At 43.5% G+C, this 16741-nt stretch overlaps 1 non-coding gene and 1 pseudogene across 1 annotated transcript; both read left to right on the forward strand.

Moving 5' to 3' along the window:
* Window positions 1-10203: 10203 nt before the first annotated feature.
* On the forward strand, window positions 10204-10342 carry LOC111590015 (small nucleolar RNA Z247). Its single transcript, XR_004852309.1, has one exon. It is a non-coding gene; the product is annotated as a small nucleolar RNA Z247 (small nucleolar RNA).
* Window positions 10343-15232: 4890 nt separating this feature from the next.
* Window positions 15233-16455, forward strand: LOC118473087 (uncharacterized; annotated as a pseudogene).
* The last annotated feature ends 286 nt before the right edge of the window (window positions 16456-16741 follow it).

The following is a 16741-nucleotide window of genomic DNA, read 5'->3' on the forward strand; positions in this document are numbered from 1 at the left end:
ACAACATATGACAGACAACCCACGAATGTTCACCTCACTTGATGAGAATGTTGATGGACAAGATAAAATCACATTTGGGGACAATTCAAAAGGGAAATTTCAAGGACTTGGCAAGATGGCAATTTCAAATCATTTATCAATTTCAAATGTTCTCTTGGTTGCACCTTTGAGCTTCAATCTTTTATCAGTGGGTCAACTCTGTGATCTTGGACTTCAATGCTTATTCACTCCAACAGAGGTTATTGTATCAAAAATGGATGATGAATCAATGGTGTTCAAAGGATTTAGATACAACAATCTCTACTTAGTGGATTTCACCTTAGAAGATGTAGACTTAAGAACTTGCCTCTTCACCAAAGCATCACTTGGATGGCTTTGGCATAGGAGGCTTGCACATGTTGGGATGAGCACACTCAAGAATGTATTAAAGAAGGACATGGTTAGAGGATTAAAGGATGTGGTATTTGAAAAGGACAAGCCTTGTAGTGCATGTCAAGCTGGGAAGCAAGTTGCTAATACACATCCTACTAAAGCTTTCATGTCAACATCAAGGCCACTAGAACTACTTCATATGGATTTATTTGGACCTACAAATTATGTAAGTGCTGGTGGCAACCTCTACTGTCTAGTGATTGTTGATGATTTCTCAAGATACACTTGGGTGTTCTTTCTCCATGACAAATCTAAAGTTGCATCTATATTCAAGAAGTTTGCCAAGAAAGCACAAAATGAATTTGATTGCAAGATCAAGAAGATTAGAAGTGATAATGGCAAAGAATTTGACAACACCAACATTCATGAGTACTGTGATGAAATTGGGATCAAGCATGAAGTATCTGCAACATACACACCTCAACAAAATGGAGTTGTTGAAAGGAAAAACAGGACCTTGATCACACTTGCAAGAACAATGATTGATGAGTATAACACACCGGAGAGGTTTTGGGCCGAAGCTGTCAACACTGCATGTTATGCATCAAACATGCTATTTCCTCACCGGCTACTTGCGAAGACTCCCTATGAACTGCTAAATGGGAAAAAGTCAGACGTCTCCTTCTTCCGGGTGTTTGGATGCAAATGCTACATCTACAAGAAACGCCATCACCTAGGGAAGTTTCAAAGACGTTGTGATATTGGTTTTCTATTGGGTTATTCATTAAAGTCCAAAGCATATCGAGTATTCAATCATGCCACTGGCGTGGTAGAAGAAACATATGATGTGGAATTTGATGAGACTAATGGCTCCCAAGGAGCACTTGAAAATCTTGATGATGTAGGTGATGAGCCACTTAGGGAAGCAATGAAGAACATGCCAATTGGAGCTATCAAACCAAAAGAAGATGAAGAAGAGGTGCAAAACATTGACAGACCTTCTTCATCAAATGTACCACAAGATGATGAAAAAGATGAGAGGCATGCAAATGAAGATACATTTGTCTCTCATGAACAAGCAAGGGTACAAGCCGAAGATGTTGATGCTCCAGGATCTTCTTCCCAAGTGGTTGACAGGAGAAACTCATCACTACTTCAAGCTCATCCTCAAAACCAAATCATTGGGAGTCCTTCACAAGGGGTTATTACTCGATCACATAGACATGCTTCTTTTATTGAACATCACTCCTTTGTTTCTTGTGTTGAGCCTACTTGTATAGATGAGGCGCTACAGGATCCGGACTGGGTGAACGCCATGCATGAAGAACTTAACAACTTCACCCGTAACCAAGTTTGGACCCTGGAGAAGCCCCCACAAGATGCAAGAATCATTGGAACAAAGTGGGTGTTCAGAAACAAACAAGATGATCAAGGCATGATTGTAAGGAACAAGGCAAGACTTGTTGCAAAAGGATTCTCTCAAGTTGAAGGCTTAGATTTTGGAGAGACCTTTGCACCGGTTGCTCGACTTGAAGCCATCCGTATCCTACTTGCATATGCATCATGCTATGATATAAAGCTTTATCAAATGGATGTAAAAAGTGCATTTTTAAATGGCTTCATAAATGAACTTGTATATGTTGAGCAACCACCTGGATTTGAAGACCCTAGATATCCTAACCATGCTTACAGGTTGTCCAAGGCGCTATATGGGCTAAAGCAAGCTCCAAGGGCTTGGTATGAGCGTCTTCGCGACTTCCTCATCGAAAAGGGCTTCAAGATCGGGACCGTCGACACAACTCTATTCACAAAGAAACATAACGGTGATATTTTCATTTGTCAAGTATATGTTGATGACATAATCTTTGGCTCGACAAATGACTATCATTGCAAGGAATTTGGTGAGTTGATGTCGAAGGAGTTCAAGATGTCAATGATTGGTGAGCTGACGTACTTCCTCGGCTTTCAAGTCAAGCAAATGAAAGATGGTAACTTTCTCTCACAAGAGAAGTATACCAAAGACTTGGTGAAAAGGTTCAACATGGAGAAGTGCAAACCAATCAAGACACCTATGCCAACAAATGGACATCTCGACCTAGATGAGGGAGGTAACCCGGTTAATCAAACTCTCTACCGTTCTATGATTGGCAGCTTATTGTACCTTACCGCATCTAGGCCCGATATCATGTTTAGTGTCTGCATGTGTGCTAGATTTCAATCTAATCCTAAGAAAGCTCATCTTCGCGCTGTTAAAAGAATTCTTAGGTATCTCAGGCACACCACAAGCGTTGGTCTGTGGTATCCCAAAGGAGCTACTTTTGATTTAATTGGCTATTCCAATTCGGATTATGCCGGTTGCAAAATTGATAGAAAAAGTACTTCTGGGGGTGCCATTTGCTTGGGAGATCACTAGTTTCATGGACATCCAAAAAGCAAAATAGTGTTGCCTTGTCAACTGCCGAAGCGGAATACATTGCCGTGGGTGCTTGTTGCACACAAATTTTATATATGAAACAAACTCTTCTAGACTATGGCGTAGTTCTAGAAAAGGTACCTTTGTTGTGTGACAATGAGATTGCTGTTAAAATTGCTAATAATCCTGTACAACACTCTCGCACCAAGCACATTGATATCCGTCATCACTTCCTTAGAGATCATGTTGCTAAAGGAGACATCCTTTTAGAAGGAGTGAGGTCGGAAGATCAATTAGCGGATATTTTCACTAAGCCACTTGATAAGACCCGCTTTTGCATGTTGAGGAATGAATTAAATATACTTGATCTCAGAAATTTTATTTAAAATGTCAAATGGTGTTGTCAAGCTTGCATTGCATATTTAAATTTCTTGTATTGCATCTAGGGCTTGTCTAACCTAGTTGAGATAACCGCCAACAAAGCGAGTGAAAAAGCTTAACTCGGATCAAACTTGACAAGTCTTAGTTTTAAGCTTTTAGCACTTAAATTCTTACTTTTTATGCAATTGTTGGTTCTTGAAATATGCATGAGGTTCTGCACTTAGGGGGAGTATTCAAAACTCAAATCACTCATGAAAACCTCTAGTGCAAGGCCAAAATGCAAATATCACCATTTGCCTATTTTCTCTAAAAATTATCTAGCCTATGGCAAAATATTTTGAAAATTATGAGAAAATATATGAGGGTGCCAATACCTGTCCCAACAAGTGTTATTTTGTGGGATTATAAGTTGGGATTTGGTTTGGTTGAAAACTAGATAGAAAAATTCAAAAAATCCAAATTTTCCCTCTGTCTGGGCTCACCGGACAGTCCGGTGTGCACCGGACACTGCACTGTGCACTGTCCGGTGCACCGGCCGCGCGCACGCAAGAACTCCCTTTCCTGTGCGCTGTCCGGTGTGCACCGGACAGACACTGTAGACTGTCCGGTGCGCCCATATCGCGTTTTAAAAAAACGCCTCTAGCCCGAGTCGAGCCAGAGGCTCCCTGTTTCCTCTCCACTCTCTGGCTCCTCTCTGCTCTCTGGCGGTTTGGCCCCTTCTTCGGCGATCTCTCCTCATCGGCGGCGATTCTCCGGTGACCAAGTGCTACTCGTCTTCCCTCTCTGGTGAGCAGCCCCTGCTCCCTCTTTCCCCCTTTTCTCTCTGTGCTTCTGCCACCAGAGAGGTTCTCCAATCCACCCTTTTGTGCCCATTTCAAATTCTTATGAATTCTAGTGACTCCAAGTGGTGGAATGTGTTCCTATGTGTCTCTTGAATATCCATGCAGGTTTCTAGCTCCCTTTGGGAGGGTTTCAATCCTCAAATGGCCATATCTCCAAAAACCTAATTCACCACACGCCACGTGTTCGGTGAAATGTCCAAACTAGCCAAAAATGCTCCGATTGAACCCAAAATTTTCAGGCACCTTCACCACACCTCCAGTAACATATTCGCCAAATTTCACGCCAATCCGATATACCAGGCTTCATTTTCACTCAAACCCCCATTTCGAACGATCAATTTCGAGCCGAGTGCCCAAATTCCATTTTCTTCGCCTAAATTCAAACCAAGCACACACTTCACTCATATTTACCCATATAAACCTATTCATGAAGTATCAGCTCAATTCCACGTTATTTCATACCTCAATTCGAATTCCAAACCTCCTATGGCACTATTTCTCGTTCAAACGCCGTTTTCACGTCGTTTGACCTCTCGATCGCCATATCTCTCGTTTTCTGTGCCATATTTCTCTGTGTATGTATTTATTCACATTTCATATACTTATGACTATGTGACTAATACGTGCTCACCTCTTTTGTCATTTCAGTGACCATGCCTGCCCGTGAGCCGTCTCCTGTCCTGCCTGGATTTTCACCTCTCGTGTGAGCTTTCCAGGTAGACATCTCCTCTTTTGATATTCTATCGGCTATTATCGATTTGTGCTTAGCTTCTCTCTCTCATTTGCAGTCGTCAGGTCAGGATGCCGCGGGCCAGGGGGAGGCAATGATGATGATCCTCGTCGCCCCTTCAGGCAGGTCAAGGGAAAGACCATGTACTTGGAGCAGCAGGAAGGCCGCAAGAAGCGGCATATGGACAGAGCAGCCCGAGCAGCGGCGGCAGCAGCAGCAGCCGCTGAGCAGGCCAAGCTAGGAGATCAGCCACAGACTCCTTCAGATTAGATTGCGTACCGAGTTCGTCGCCTCGCCTCCCGGCCTCGCTCCCACTTTGCCTGCTCCCGTCACCCCTGTTGCGCCATCCACCACCTCCACTACACCAGCTTCCACTGCTCCTCCTCCTGCTCCCGCCTCCGCTCCTCCTATCCCACCTGCTCGCTTCCGGGAGCGCGATGAGACTGAGGTACGACCACTTGATGCGGATCCCAGGTTATTTGATCTTCAGCGTGCTACAACGGCACGGGTACGTCGGTTCAGACACGTACCCGTGGATACCTGGCTACCGGCTCAGAGGGACCCTGCTGCAGTCGATCTCTTCAGCACCAGGATTCAGGAGTCTTTCTTCAGGGCCCAGATGTCTGCATAGATTGCTCTACGAGTGCACCGACTTTTGGACCTTCCCGCTTTTCTGCTAGCCGCCGGTGCTGACTCTGAGGTTCACCTCTCCTATCTGCCTGGACTTCTCACTCTTTTGACTACCAGCGGCAGATATGTTGAGGAATGGGTCCGAGTTTTCTACTCTACTGTATGGATCGACCCTGATCACCACTGGATGAGATTTCGTTTTGAGCGAGAGGATGTCACTATTCATGCCAGCCAGATTCGCCAGCTATTTGGATTTCACGAGTCATAGACTCGTCTTCACAGCTTATGTTATGGCACCTCTGACCCTCCTCGTCGCCCTCACGACGGTGTTGCTCCTGGTACAGCTCACGTCGCGGCTCTGTTCCGACCTCCCTTCTCAGATGGGTCGCGACGCTCTCCGGTAGACTTCACCACCACAGCAAAGTTTTTATATCAGCTTATGAGATGGACACTTCTGCCACGGATGGGGTACAGGGAGGCTGCCACTCATATCCAGCTCTGGCTCCTTGGTGCCCTGGTCTCTCACTCAGAGTTTGATGTTGTGGATTTCCTTATTTGTGAGATCGAGGACACCGTATTGGATGGTCTGCGTGCTCGTCGACAGCTGCCATATGCTCACTATCTGTGTCACATTTTTGCTCAGCTGATTCGACCTCCACAGTTCCAGGGCACACTTGAGGCCTCATGCCTCCTCTTTGGGTCCTACCGTCTAGCGCCTGAGGATCCTGTGCCAGCACCTGCTCCAGTATTTAACACTCAGGCCGAGGATACTGCTCTTCATCAGTTCGAAGCTCAGGACGCAGCAGTTGTTGATGATGATGATGATTTTGGGATTCCACCTCCGCCTCCGCCTCCTATGCCTCCACGCTCTCATGATCATGAGGCTGGGAGTTCCAGTGGTGCTGTCCCTGCTGCCCCTCCTTCCATTGACCCTGCTCTTGCGGCGATTCTCCAAACTCTTACTCAGCAGCAGGCTCACTTAGCAGCGGTCCAGCAGCAGATGTCCGAGAGAATGCTCTCGATGTTTCAGATGATTCAGGACAGGCAGGATTCTTTCCAGCAGCAGCTTCTTCAGGACCGGGCTAAGAACCGGGCATTCATGACTCTTATGCTTCAGCACACCGGTGTGTCGATTCCCCCGGTTCAGTCAGCACCGCCTCCACCTCTTCAGGCTCCTGTTGTGCCAACGATTCAGCCTGGACCCCCTCTTCCTACAGTTGGTCCTTCTTCCTCTCCGCTTCGGCCGGTCACCCTGGCTTTCACGTCACTGGTCTTCAGCTCCGTCTGCCCTCAGCCGCCACTGCCACCAGCTTCTGCTGCTACCACTACTGGTGTGGCGGTGTCTGTGACCACTTCAGATCCGGCAGCTCCTGCAGCGTAGCCTCAGTCCGAGTCAGTACCAGCTCCAGCTTCTACAGCAGATCCTGGATCCGAGACTGACTCTGACCCCTAGCTGGCGTTCACTCTACTGTCACGACCGCGACCGGATGCGCCCCTGCCACCTCCTCCCTCTTCTGTTGTGTAGGTTTGGGTTCCCTTTTGGTGTTTGACGCCAAAGGGGGAGAGATATGAGTTGTGAGAGCTAGGGGGAGTTAGGGAGTTAGTAGAGAGTCATTTTGATGTAATATATGTGCTTGTTACTCTCTGTACTTGCTTCACTTTTGTATGATGCTTTTGGCTCACAAACTCTATTATATACTCTCGATGCTTATATTGACTGTGTGTGTATTATGTTTTCACCTTATATTTTATCACCAGTCTTCTAGTTCTTGTTCATCGATTTGATTTCACTTTTATATGAACAAGAAACTTATGATGTGTATGCGCTCATTCTTATTATTTTGGTACACACTCTTTCTGTCAAAGATTACTGAGTATAACTAACCATCTTCTCTATTGACAGAAATTTCAAAACAAACTACTCTCACAAATCTTGTAGGGTTGTCATCAATAACCAAAAAGGGGGAGATTGAAAGCATCTAGGCCCCTGGTTGGTTTTAGTGATTAATGACAACGTAATGTTATATGTGACTAACGTGTGTTTTGCAGAGACAAATGGTAAGTTAGGTCGCATTACAGGTAGAAGTACTACAACGGTGAAAACAATCCCGGAGATAAGAACTCGAAGCGACGGCTAAACGATGAAACAAAAAGTGAAGGACTACGGAGTCCGAGTGTCAAGGAGTTGTGGACACTCGTGATTTAGTTAGGTCTTTTATTCTCTTTTAGCCGTACTATAAAGAGGGGTTGTCGATGAGTAGTTTGACCAAGGGAGTTCTAGTGTAGTGTTGGTGCACATTCACACTCACATATAGTGCTAGGTGTCACTCTAGAACTCACTCACAAGTTAGAACGAAAACCGATTTGATAAACAGCTAAAAACAGGAAATAGGGTTTATGGCCTTGGGACACCAGACTGTCTGGTGCGCCCTCTGCCAGGTGGGGCTAGGCTGGCCCAAGGGAAGGCTTTCCCCGAGCAGAAAACCTGAGAGCGCCAGTTTCAGAAATGAATTTTAGTGGCGCACCGGACAGTGCATCGGACTGTCCGATGTGCACCGGACAGTGTCTGTTCACTGTCCGGTGTGCCATCAGCCCAATGGCTAGCTGTCAGAACTAGCCGTTGGAGTCGACCGTTGGCGCACCGGTGGCGCACCGGACTGTCTGGTGTGCCCATGCGCAGAGGAGTGCTGGTAACAGTTAGTTGGTGGGTGAGGGCTATTTATACCCCCTCCACCCACCATATTCAATGTCTTGCTGCCCACATTAATTCTAGCACATTGCTAGAGCATTGCAAGCACCAAAAGCCTAGTGAGGAGATTAGAGAATCTTAATCCCACATTTGTTCCTCATTAGCGCTAGCGAGAGCCACCTAGAGCACACACCACTTGCATTAGGCTTCTCTTGGTCAAGCAAAAGTCTACGACTTGTTACTCTTGGTGATCGGCATCACCTAGACGGCTTGGTGGCGTTGGGAGCTCGGTGATCACCGTGAAGATCTTGTTGGTGACCCGACTCAAGTTTGTAAGCGGTCTCGAGGGATCCACCACGCCGGAGTGGCAAAGGATCATCTCGTAGTGAGCACTTGGTTCTTGCGAGGACCAAGGGGGAGCGATACCCTTGCGTGGGTGCTCCAACAAGGACTAGTGGAGAGTGCCGACTCTTTGATACCTCGGGAAAAATTTGAGGAGTCTTCTAAACCTTGCTTTACATTCCGCACTTAATTCAAGCACTTTGCATTGTGTATTTGTTTAGCAAGTATTTGAAGTATTGTCTTAGCATTGTTGTATTTCTAGTATTATTATCTTAGTGCTAGTTGTTGGGGTGAAGTTGGGCTCTTGCTTAGGTTTTAATTAGTGTTGATTTTTAGAAAAGCCCAATTCACCCCCCTCTTGGGCATCGTGATCCTTTCATTGAGGCATACATCAGTGATGACTGAGGAGGAAAAGGTTCGAGAGCTACTTGAAGGTCATGTCAAGAACTGCAGGGTATCATTTAGAATGGAACCTTTCATTTTCAAATCCTTGGCCAACTATCTTATAGAATGGAATGATTGGTTAAAGATACAAGAATCAAAGTTGAGGAAAAACTTGGGTTCTTCCTATACATGATTAGCCACAATGCGACATTTGAAGATCTCCAAGTCTTTTTTGGTCATAGCAATGATACATTTCACCGTGTCATCAAACATTTCTTCAACATTGTTATCCCTGGCCTTAGCATGCGGTTTCTAAAGCCTCCTTCCAATCAAGTTCATCCTAAAATTCATGGTGACAACATATTTTATCCATACTTCAAGGTGACTTCTTTTAACTCTTATGTGCCCATCTTAGAACATCCTCAATATTAGATCTTAGAAGATCGTTTCTTTTTTTGCAGAATTGCATATGTTCAATAGATGGAACCCATGTTCCAATATTAATGTCACCCGATCAAGCCGCACCATTCAGGAATAGAAAAGGGACCCTTAGCCAAAACGTGATGGTTGCGTGTGATTTTTGTTAGATAATATTAAGAATGTATCTGTAAAGTAAGGAAAGGGTGATGTGCCTGTGTAAAGATAGGAAAGGATCTATTCAGTTAGGAAAGGATCTGTTCAGTTATAGATATAATCTAAGGCAATCAGTCAGATCTGTTATAGATAGAATCCAATCAATCATAATCTGTTTTGATTGATTGCTGGTGCCAGTCCCTTTGTAATCTGATGATGGTATTCCATCTCCTATAAATACATACAGGTGGCCTACTACGGTAGGTAACAAACGCTTCCCAACCTGGTGTTCTTTCATGGTAATCAGAGCCACCTCCTTCAAACCCTAGCCTCCCCCAGCCCATAGCAGACGCCAGGAGATCTCATGGCAAGCTCATCCTCCATGGCTATACCTACACCTTTGCTAGGGCAAACTATAGCTGAGAAGCTAACCAAGTCGAACTATGCACTTTGGAAGGCGCAGGTTCTTCCCATCCTTCGTGGTGCACAACTGCAGGGCTACATTGATGGCTCTGCCAAGGCACCTGAAGAGCAGATCGACATCAAGAACGACGACAAGACAGTGAAGGAAAGTAACCCGGAGTACATCCGGTGGGCTGCCTTGGAGCAGCAGGTCCTCGGCTTCCTCATCACCTCCATGTCCAAAGAAGTCATGGGTTAGGTATCATCCTACACCATGCCCCAGGAGGTGTGGAACATGCTGGAACAGACCTATGCAGTGCAGTCCCGGGCAAGAACAGTCAACACCAGGATTGCATTGGCCATGACTCGGAAAGGTAACTCGTCAATTTCTGAGTATGTTACAAAAATGAAGGCACTTGCAGATGAGATGGCATCTGCTCGGAAGCCCATTGATGAAGAAGAACTAGTCTCCTACATCCTTGCGGGACTAGATGAAGAATACAACCCTGTGGTCTCTGTCCTTGTTGCACAGAAGGATTTTGTCTCAGTTGGGGAGGCATACTCGCAACTCCTCAATTTTGAGAGCAGAATGGCTTTGCTGTATGGAGGATCCTAGCCATCGGCTAATGTTGCTGCCCGTCATGGTAGTGGCGGTTCTGGCCCACGTGGCCGGGGTCGCAATGGCCGGTTTAATTCTGGTCGCAGCAGCAACAACAATGCGCCAGGAGGCATGGTGGTCCAGTAGGGCACAGATCTGATGGGAACACAATAACCTATCAGGTTTGTGACAGAACTAGGGATTCTGTCCGCAAGTGCTGGTACCGATATGATGAAGACAACTATTCCAACTCAAATTCCAAGAGTGCAGCAGCAACAATGCACAACCATGGTGTCGATACAAATTGGTATACCGATACAGCTGCAACGGATCATCTCACGTCTCAGCTGGACAAACTGACCACTCATGAGAAGTACAAGGGGACAGATCAGATTCACACTGCAAGTGGTGCAGGTATGAACATCTGCAATGTTGGTCATGCTGTTATTGATACCCCTACTAAACCCTTGCATCTCAATAATATCTTGCACGTCCCAACATCACAAAAAGTTCTTGTTTCTGTTCATCATTTCTCATCTGATAATCATGCCTCACTTGAATACTTTCCAAATCATTTTTTGTTTAAGGATCTAGACACGAGGAAGGTTCTTCTTCAAGGTAGATGCAGAGATGGTCTTTATCCCCTTCCATCAGACAGTTCTTGGCGGGGGGCATTTGGCGCCATCAAGTCCTCTCCATCTCTATGGCACAATCGTCTGGGTCATCCATCATTGCAGATCATTCGAAAATTAGCCAATAATAATCAGATCATATGTTCTAGTGAGTCAAGTAGTCTGTCTGTCTGTGACGCTTGTCAACAAGGCAAGAGTCACCAATTACCTTATCCAGTGTGAACAAGTGTCTCTACCAAGCCTTTACAACTCGTTTTCTCGGATGTATGGGGCCCAGCCCCCGAGTCCGTTGGTCGAAAAAATTCTATGTCAGCTTTATATACGATTTTAGCAAATTCAACTAGATTTATTTGCTGAAACATAAGTCTGAAGTGTTCCAAAGATTTACTGAGTTCCAAACCATGGTTGAGCGCCTATTTGACACCAAAATTATTGCTATGCAAACAGACTGGGGAGGCGAATATCAGCGCCTAAAATTTTTCTTTACTAAACTCGACATCATTCATTATGTGTCCTGCCCACATGCGCATCAGCAAAATGGACCTGCTAAACGCAAACATAGACATATTGTTGAAGTTGGGTTGTCTATCCTTTCTCAAGCATCCATGTCGCTTAAGTTCTAGGATGAGGCTTTTGCCACAGCTGCATACCTCATTAATCGCACCCCCACGAAACTTCTTGATTACTCTACACCTCTTGAGCACTTGTTCCAATAGTCCCTTGACTATAATTTTCTTAAAGTTTTTGGCTGTGCATGCTGGCCAAACCTGTGGCCCTATAATACTCGAAAATTGGCTTTCCGCTCTACAAGATGTGTCTTTCTAGGATACAACAATATGCACAAACGATACAAATGTCTAGAGGTCTCTACTGGTCGTGTCTACATCTCTAGGGATGTTGTGTTTGATGAGCACATTTTTCCCTTTGCTGAACTTCATGCAAATGCTGGAGCACATCTTAGAGCACAAATTAATCTCCTGCCTTCTACCTTATTTCCTTCATCCAACCGTGATAATAGGGGCATTTTTAATACAGCTGATCACACTTTGCCTGATGTTACTGAGGCTAATGCAATTGATGATGTTGTTCCTAGTGTGGTCTCTGATGTCAGAATGCAGGAGATAGGTACTGAGCAGCTTCAAGTGCATGAACAGGAGCAGGTTCAGCCCAAGAGTGCAACAAAACAATATATGAAACCACCTATCACTACCACGTACCAGAGAGGAGAGAAGAACATATCAACTCCACCTTCAGCTGCATTACCAGAAACTGCCACAACACCTTTTTCTTCTGCTGTTCTTTCACAAGAACCTACTGCAGCTCCTTCACCATCGTTTCAAAGTGCTTCAGAATCAGAAGAACATGTGTCTCTCATGGAAGGAACTGAAAGTGCTTCAGCTGCAGGTGGTTACATAGATCTGAGACCTCGTACTCGGCTTCAGAATGGTACAATACAGCGCATCAAGTATGGCTGTTTGGCTGCCACTAGTGAGCCCCAAAATTTAGCGGAGGCCTTGGGTGATGAAAACTGGAAGCATGCAATGGATGCTGAATTTGAGGCCTTGGCTAAGAACAAGACTTGGCACTTGGTTCCACCAGAAGGAATCAAAAATATTATTGATTGTAGATGGGTGTACAAGGTCAAAAAGAAGGCAGATGGTACTCTGGATAGATACAAGGCTAGATTAGTCGCTAAAGGCTTCAAGCAAAGGTACGAGATTTACTATGAGGACACATTCAGTTTAGTAGTGAAGGCGGCCACTATTCGGGTTATTCTCTCTCTAGCTGTTTCACAAGGGTGGTCACTACGACAACTTGATGTTTAGAATGCGTTTCTTCATGACATTCTTGAGGAGGATGTATATATGAAGCAACCACCAGGTTACGAAGACAAGCTGCAGCCACACCACATTTGCAAGCTTGACAAGGCCATTTATGGTCTGAAGCAGGCACCTAGAGCCTGGTATTCCAGACTCAGTGACAAACTATTGCAGCTAGGTTTTCAAGCATCCAAAGGAGACACCTCTCTGTTCTTTTACATGAAGGAAGGTATCACCATCTTCTTGCTTGTATATGTCGATGGCATAATTGTTGCAAGTTCATCTCAGGATGTTGTCTCAGCTTTGCTCAAGGATCTGAAAACTGATTTTGCACTAAAAGACCTTGGCCCATTACATTATTTTCTTGGAATAGAAGTGCAGAAGGTAGATAATGGTATTCACCTCTCGCAGAGAAAGTATGCCTCAGATGTTCTTAGTCGAGTTGGTATGATAAATTGCAAGCCTACCACTACACCACTCTCTACTTCAGAAAAATTAAGCCTTCACAATGGTGAACCCCTTGGGCCTGAAGATTCAACACGGTATAGAAGCATAGTAGGTGCCCTACAATATCTAACTTTGACTCATTCGAATCTCAGTTTTGTAGTGAACAAAGTGTGCCAATATTTGCATTCACCTACAACAGATCACTGGACAGCAGTTAAGCGTATCTTAAGGTACCTTCGATACACTCTTCACCATGGGTTGAAGATTTCAAAGTCACCTTCTCTGCTGGTCAGTGCCTTCACTGATGCAGATTGGGCTGGAGATATTGATGACAGGCGCTCTACAGGGGGATTTGCTGTTTTTCTGGGCAGTAATTTGGTATCCTAGAGCGCTCGCAAACAACCAACCGTGTCAAGATCTAGTACTGAGGTTGAATACAAAGCTATTGCAAATGCCACTGCTGAGTTGATGTGGATTCAGTCTCTATTGAAGGAACAAAAAATTTCTTATCCCCCTACAACAAGAATCTGGTGTGACAATATTGGAGCTACCTATCTCACAGCCAATCCAGTCTTTCATGGTCGTGTTAAGCATGTTGAAATTGACTTCTATTTTGTGCGTGAAAGAGTGGCAAGGAAGCTCCTGGATGTGAGAGTGATTTCTACAAATGACCAGATAGCAGATGGTTTTACAAAAGCTCTGACGAAGAAGAAGATGGATCTGTTCAGAGACAATCTTAACTTATGCAAGTTATGATTGAGGGGGGATGTTAGATAATATTAAGAATGTATCTGTAAAGTAAGGAAAGGGTGATGCGCCTGAGTAAAGATAGGAAATGATCTGTTCAGTTAGGAAAGGATATGTTCAGTTTGGATATAATATGAGGCAATCAATCAGATCTGTTATAGATAGAATCCAATCAATCATAATCTATTTTGATTGATTTGATTGATTGCTGGAGCCAACCCCTTTGTAATCTGATGATGGTATTCCATCTCCTATAAATACATACAGGCGGCCTACTACGGTAGGTAACAAACACTTCCCAACCTGGTGTTCTTTCAATTTTAACCTTAACATAACTTATGTGTGAGTCGGATGGGAAGGGTCAGCAATAGATTCAATGGTTCTTAGATCTGCAATGAACAATGTTGTAGAAAAGTTTGAAGTACCTTCTGGGAAGTACTACCTAGTAGATGGTGGTTATGCCAATACGACTTCCTTTATTGCACCATATCGTGGGGTTGGATATCACCTGAAAGAGTTTGACCATGGTCATCAAAGGCCTCAAAATCACAAAGAGTTATTCAACCATCGCCATGCTGTTTTAAGAAATCATGTAGAGAGGGCTTTGGGTGTCATAAAGAAGAGATTTCCAATCCTCAAAGTTGCTACCCTTCACAAAATGGAAAATCAAGCAAAAATACCTATTGCTGCTGCATTCCTCCATAACTTAATTCGATCACACAATGATGATGAGAGATGGCTACAAAATGATCAAGGAAATATCAACCCGCAAAGTTTTGCCAGCCTACCCGATAGTGCCCATGGAAATGATGAAGGGAATATGGAAGGGAATAACTTAAGGGATATGATAGCTTATCATATGTGGACAAATTATGAGCAACATAGAAATCAGTGAATCATTTCTGTAATGGATATTGTGTGATCAATAAATGTCATTTCAATTGGACTACATACTTATGATGATATTTTGTAATGGATATTTTGAGATGGCAAATTACTGCTGTTTTGAGAATAATCAAGTGTATTTTTGTAAGCTGTTGAATTTTGCTGTAATGGTTATTTTGCAAATTACTGCTGTAATGGATATTTTGTGATGGCAAATTACAGCCTCCTTTTTTCTAGTGTTTCGGTTGGGGGTGGGTCACAGTTCATTCCTTGTGTCACAAAAATAAAAGTAAAAATGATGTTCATAGTTTCTTTTTGCTGGTGATTCTCTATAATAGATATGAAGTTCACAAGAGGTTCTCCCAAAATTTTGATGTTATCTAAAGCTGCTCAAAAGAAGGTTTCTCCTAAAGCTTCTACATCAAAGAAGTGTGGAGGTACATGTTATTTAATATAAAGCTTGTACATGTTATTCTTATTGTGTTTCAACTTCAAATGATTAATTGTCCCTCATATTTTTTGAAATTTAGGTGGTGTTCAGAGAGCAGCATGAAATTCTGAATTGGAGAAGAGCCTCGTTGATTTGTTGTTTGAGCACAATGTACCTCCATATAGGGCTCAAAATGGCTGGAGTCCAGATGCTTGGAACAAAATTGTTACTGAATTCAACAAGAAGCATGAGTATGTCACATTCAACAAGATTCAAAATCAGGAGGAGAGGCAATTGAAAAGGGATTACAAGATGTTGAAAGAGGCTAGAAAGCAAAGTGGTGTTTCTTGGAATGAGAAACGATGCATGATTGTTGTTGATCCACCAATATGGGAAAACATCATAAAAGTAAGTTTTTGACTCCAGCTTTATATCTAATTGTGACTCCAGCTTTATAACTATGAACTTATCATAAAGTAGTTTAGGAACTTACTTTTTTTACAATGTTTTATCAGTCATTTCCTAGGGCCAAGAAATTTCAAAAGAAGTCTTTCCCTCTCTTTGATGCTCTTGGGGAACTATACGATGGGCACATTGCTCAAGGGACATGGAACATAACATCTACACAGCTACCACAAGAATGGAACACAATTTCAAATGAATAATAACAAGTGAACACCACAAGAATGGATGAGGAAGGTATTATTCAACAACAACCACAAGAAGAGGATTCAAGATTGGAACAAGATGAAGATCCTATAATTGAAATGACTGAACAGAGGGTACATGTAACAACAGAAGGTCTACTGCATCAACAATCAATCAAGATAAGGAAGCAAAGAGGATGAAGAAGGATTCTTTGGAAGGACTTGTTGGGAGATATCTAGATCTAAAATCAAAACAAGTTGAGGATGAGGTTACACAAATGGTTAAAGGAAAAGAATCTGCTCAAGGTAGTGACTTCCCCATCATGAGATGCATTTCTGTTCTTAGATCCATGAATGTGACAACAGATGAGAAGATAAAAGCAGCTGAGGTGTTCGACATACCAAACAACAGATAGACCTTTATCAGTTTTAGTATTGATGAGCCAGAAACTGCCCTCCTATGGTTAAGACGGAAGATGGATAAGCTCTAAGGTAAGTATAATCTATGATTAGTTTCTTTAAAGTAAAAGGTTGAACTTCTTGACTTTCTAATATTCTAAGTATAGTCAATTAGTTTTTTTTAAAACTAAAAATCTTTGAATTTTAAAAACTGAAATCATTAGGTTTACTATTGTCATTGTCTCCTTGTGGGCATGCTGAACAAATCCATGTCATTTAGGCCAATGAAGTTCATGTGTGATAAAGGCTCCCAAGATGCTCTTGTTTCATTGTTGTGTAACTATCTTGAAGTATGCTTATAGCACAAACACCTAATTC

The sequence above is a fragment of the Zea mays genome, chromosome 8, assembly GCF_902167145.1.
Source record: "Zea mays cultivar B73 chromosome 8, Zm-B73-REFERENCE-NAM-5.0, whole genome shotgun sequence".
NCBI lineage: Eukaryota > Viridiplantae > Streptophyta > Magnoliopsida > Poales > Poaceae > Zea > Zea mays.